Below are 5,871 nucleotides of genomic sequence, written 5' to 3'. Positions count from 1 at the left end.
AGAATAAGAATTTTATATGATTTAGTTTAAATAGTTAAAATTTTAGAATTTAATATTTTAACTCTTATAAACAAAGAGGATTAATTATATTATCTCTAATTTGTAATTAAAATACTTAATTAAAAGTCAATTGGCAAATTGATAATTAAATAATATTTTTAAAGTAATTTTGAGGGATTAAATTAGATTTCAAAATTAATACAATATAACCTAATTTGATTTAGAATTTGCCAAACTCCAATTAACCAAAAAATCTCTAATTTCAAATTGCCCCAAATCAAACCCTAATCCTAAAAATTAAACACAAAACTTTAATCCTAATTACCCCATTCCCTTCAGACGCCATACCCCTTTCCTTTTCTTCTAAAATCAAACTCACCAACGCAACACATAGCAGCAGCAAAAATCAACCGAAAGAAAGAAAAGAGAGGAGAGCGTGCGAATCAGAAGAGAGGAGAAGGGGGGAGAGTGCGCCGGCGAGTCACTGCCGCTCGTTGCGCCACCGTGGTCGCCGATGATGGAGGAACAAAGAGAGTGTGTCGCGGAGCAGAGGGAGCTCATGCGAGTGAGGAGTGTCGCCACTGTCATCGTGCCATGCGCCGCTAGCTTCGTTGCACCTCGTCATCACCATCCCCGTCGGACCGCCGTGGAGTCGTTGCCGTCGCACCAGCGCTGCGAGCTACTATCGAGCCACAAGCAGGACCCGATGTAAAGAGAGAGACAGAACAACGTAAGGAGAGAGAGAAGGCGTTGCAGGGTGGTTTATGCCGCCGCTGCTCTCTCCGCCATCGTCGTCTGTGGAGCTCACCGCCGCCGAAGTCACGAGCAAAGGTGGGGAAGGAGGCCATCTTCCCTATTGTTGTTACGGTCACCGTGCTACTACTGCTACGCTTTGTTTTCTTATTTTCCTTAATTACTATAAGTTATTTTTATTTCTGAACCTTCACTGCTACTGTCTTGCCATCCGTTGATTGAGAACTTTAAGGCGTTGATGTTTTAGGATTAAGCCGCCGCAGCTGTAGGCTATGATGGTTGATGCTCTTTAAGAATCGTTGCTGCTGGGGTGATTGGAATTGCTACTGCCAGTTCTAATGTTGCTACCATTGCTGTTGACTTGCCCCAATTCAAGTTCAGTGTCACTACCCTAGGTCTAGCCTTTCTCCTAACTCTGTTCCACTCTTATACTCTGAACTGCCTTGGTCTCATTTATCTGTTTGTTATGATTTTAATTCCATTTTATTTTCGATGTTGCCTTAAATTTTTAGAGTTGTTTCTGCGTTTGATTCCATCAAATTTGATGTTGCTGCAAGCGTAATCGAAGTTGGTGATGCTACCATCGTTCCGGTTGTGTTGGAATCGCCACTGCTATTGTGAGTTTAGGCTAAGCGGGACTGTTGTATTAAAATTATGCGATTGCGACATCGAGGTAGGATTTTTCTTAAATCTATTTTACATTACAAGGTTGTTATAAATCAATATTAACGCGTAAAATACATTTTTGTGATTTTGTGAGTCTTAGGAGTTGAATTGAGATGGTTTGGTTGAATGAGATTATTAGTTTGGTTGATAAACTGATCGATTGAGAAAGTGGGATATTTGGATTAGTTGATTGATGTTGTTAAAGTGGTTTTCCTTGAATTATTAGAGAAGATTTATTATTGACTTTTAGGTTAATTTTGGAAACGGTTTGATTTTAGAAAAGGATTTAATGCTGAAATTTGATTTGATATTAAACCCGATTTGATATCGGAATTTGATTTTAAAATAAATTTGGAAAGGACTTGATATTTGAAAATAGGTTATTTATTGAGAATGATTTGCTATTTTGGAAATGATTCGAAAAGTGTTTGAGGAATGGTTTGGTTTGAAACTGTTTGAGAAGACCGAGATGTAAGAACCGGGTTTTTCACGAATAAAATAATTTAAATGCCCAAATTAAGTTCTGGAAAGTTAGAATGAGAATTTGGGGATTTAAATATGATTTTTAGACTCAGTAGGTCTTTTCGAGTCAGAAAATGTGTTTTCTGCGAAAAACCGTGAAAAACCACGAACCGACAGTTAAACCGGTTGAACCGGTTCAAGTCTGCCTGGTACTGTGCGAGAAAAAGTGAAAAATAGTCGAAAACCTTAGAAAAATTTTAGAAATGGAAAACCGGGCGTTAACGTTAAAGGTTTGGCCCAAAGTTAAACCGAACGGGTTAAAAACGCTAACGGGTTGGATCGGACCCAAGTTGGGCCCAAGCCCAACTTATATAAGTCTCTTTTAATGAGCTTTCAGCTCATTTTCATTAAAGAGAGAGAGAGAGAGAGAGAGAGAGAGAGAGAGTTCGGTTATGAGAGAAGAGAGAAGAGAGAAGAGAAGCCATGGGAGCACTATTCATCATCCACTTCCGAAAGTCATAACTTGAGCTACGGAGCTCCGATTGACGAGCCGTTTACGGTCACGCGAAGCTCTTGACGAGCTCTTCTCTTCTATCTAAGTTTTTTTGGTAAGAACTCGAAGCTCACTCCCCAGTTCTCTGCCCTAAGATTCTGCACGATTTCATATTTGGTTTTTGAGTAGATTTTGTGGTTTTGGTTGTTTAGGTGATCTCTAGTAGCGGGTAATTGTTGGATTTTACCCCTACTCACGTTGGATAAGGTAAGGTTTCACTAAACCCTTTTATTTAGTTGTTTTATGTATCTTAGGTTTTGATTTTGGTGATATATGTGTTGTTAGTTTGAGCTTTGGTGTTTGTTGGAGTTGGTTGAGGCTTTGGATCAAGTTTGGTGGTTTCGTTTTGGTGTTTGGAGCATTTGGGAATCGGCCAAGGTATGGTTTCGATTTTCTTTATGTAATATGTAATGTTCATGGACACTTAGGCTAGTTGACCCTAAGATAGGATTGAATATTGTTGGTGTATGAATATTTATATGTGAATGGATGATAATTGTGGGTTGTTTTGGATTATTGTGGTTGATGATGATTATTGGGAATTGTTGGTGTTATTGAGTGTTGATGATTGGTGTTGTTAATGAGGATTGATAAATGAAGTGGTGGTGTTGTGTGAAACGAATTCAAATACTAGTAATATTGATTATATGATTTGATGAGGTTGTTGGTATTTAATGATTATGAAAGTTGATGAGAAATATGTGAATTCGATAATGATGGATGGTATTGAGGGATTATGATGTTTGATGTTGGATATGTGATTTATTGTTGTTGATGTGGTTGGTAATTGATGGTGATTAGTGATGTTGTTGGTATAATGAAGGTGATTGTTAAGATTGTTGATACATGATGTGAATTATGATAAGTTGATGATTTTGGAATATGTTGATGAATTTATGATGTTGAAATTGGTAAGGATGGTGTGAGAGATTGAAATTGGAATGAAATGGGATTGATTTTGATATTGGATAGTGATTGAATCGGTATTGGATTGAGGTTTGGTCAAAATTGAGGTTATGTGGTTTTTGGGTAAAGATAGATTTTTGGTGAACTTTATCTGATCATAAGTTTTGCGTCGGTTTTCAAAATTTGTTAAATTTGGTTTATATTTAAAGATTATTGAAAACCCTTTGATTTGATATAAAGTTTGCAAAATTTGGAATTTTGTAGAGGAAGTTATGATCATTCAAAGATGGTGTTGAAAATCTGAAATTCTGCAAAGTTGCAGAATTTTAGGATTTCTGATATGTGCACACGCACAGTCCTGTGCGCACGCACAACCCTGCAAAAATGTTATTCGGTGCGGATGCACAGACCTGTGCGTATGCACAGGCAGGGAAAAGGGCTCTGGTAGCAGTGCTAGCATAGGTTGTGCGTGCGCACATCAATGAAGAATTACGACCTGTGCGGACGCACAGCCCTGTGCGCACGCACAAGTCGGGAAGGGACGTCTGTCAGTGGCGCTCGCACAACTTGTGCGAGTGAACAGACTTTATAAATTTTAGTACCTATGCGTATGCACACCCCTGTGCGTTCGCACACTTTCAAAATCTTCCTGGGTGTGCGCACGCACACCCCTGTGCGGACGCACACGCCCTGTTTCATAATTTTAAACTTTGTTTTCAACTATTTCACCTTCCCAATAGGGTCGTAAGCTTCTTTAACACCATTTTAAGACTCTTGGGCTTGTTTTTGGGCGTTGGATTATGGGAAAAGTCCTAGGGGTTTAAGTTGGGTTTTCCTATGAAAGGTTAGCAAACGGAGGTTTAGGTTTCTGGTGTATTGCGGATGAGTTAGTTAAGAGAGAAGGAAGAGTGGTGCATATACTGATTGTTGACAATGAATTGGGAAATTGATGAGCTAATGAGCTCAGAATGGAAATCATGATTTAATGATGGTTGTGATGAGTCGAGGACTCAAAAAGGACTGAATGATCTTAAGGAATGTTGAGAGTGTGCCAGGTACTATATCCTTGGGTTAAGTACGATGAGAACTTAAAGAAGAATGATGATCCTGTTGAATGTGGAAAGTGTTCTAGGCACGATATCCTTTGGTTAAGCATGATAGTATGCAGGGTATTATGTCCCTGGGATTGAATTATGATTGGTAATCTTTTCTACTACAAGAGTGTGCCAGGCACTATATCCTTGGGTTATGCATGCAAGTGTGCCCAGCACTATATCCGTGGGTGAATAGCGTGTGCCCGGCACTATATCTGTGGGTCAATAGAGTGTGCCCGACACTATATTCGTGGGTGCGGCAGAAAAGCTACATCCGAAAGGATGTGTCGGGTTGGCATTTTTGAACCGACAAGTGATATCACGAGCCAATAGGATAGACATTCATCATATGCATCTCTTATGTGCTTGTTTGCTTTGATTACTTGAGTTTGCCTAATTGTATAACATGCCTACTTGCTTCTTGAATTACTTGCTGTATATGAAAATTATATGTGCTTTACTTGTTTGTATTAATTGTGATTGTCTGGTGCTGAGGAGGTTAGGTAGGAGGTGGCGATGGGAATGCACGGAGGTTAGGTTGGCGAGGGCTGTGGGATACAGCGGTGTGATTAGTATTAGTTAGAAATCCCCTAAGTTAGATAACCCTTCTTATGGTTTATGATTTAAGTCCTGTGTATATTTATTTATAATTGTCCTAAGCCTGAATATTCGTATGTGATGTGAAGTTCTAGGATTGTCTTCGGCGTTCCAGAGCCTTACATCTTACATCATTGGGCACTGTTACCATACTGAAAACTTCTGATTCTCATTCCATACGTTGTTGTTGTATTTTTTAGATGCAGGTCGCGACCTACTGCAGTAAGTTGGGTGATGGTAGTGATGAGCGGATATTTTATACGCTTTTTTGGGGATAATTTCATATAGTTTTGAGTATGTTTCAGTTAGTTTTTAGTCTATTTTTATTAGTTTTTAGGAAAAATTCATATTTCTGGACTTTACTATGAGTTGTGTATTTTTCTGNTCTGTTGCCCACTAGCAACCGTTCTGAAGTCACAGTTAAAAGAGCAGTGATGATCCATTACATCATGATGGGAAAGGAAGTGGAGGTTCATCAGCTGATTTCAACTGAACTCTACAAAATTGCTAACAAAAATTCTAAAGAGGCCAGGTTGGCTTATCCAAGCGTGATTTCTCTGCTCTGCAAGGACACTGGAGTAAGGATGGGAATAACTGAATATATCCTAATTGAAAAGTCAATCACCAAAGCATCAATGGAAAAACAACAAGCACAGGAGGATCCCATCAAGAAGAGAGCACAGGAATTCCTCCCAGAGATCCCTCAATCTGAATACTAAGAGTATCTTGAGACGTCTGTTACCAAGATACGGGAAGCTTTGGAGCAAATAATAAAAGAACAAAAGGAACACAGTCAAATGCTGACCTATATGTTTAAAGAACAAGAGGAGCAGGGGCGTG

Source organism: Arachis ipaensis, chromosome B04, assembly GCF_000816755.2.
Source record: "Arachis ipaensis cultivar K30076 chromosome B04, Araip1.1, whole genome shotgun sequence".
Lineage (NCBI taxonomy): Eukaryota > Viridiplantae > Streptophyta > Magnoliopsida > Fabales > Fabaceae > Arachis > Arachis ipaensis.
This window is presented reverse-complemented; position numbering follows the sequence as displayed.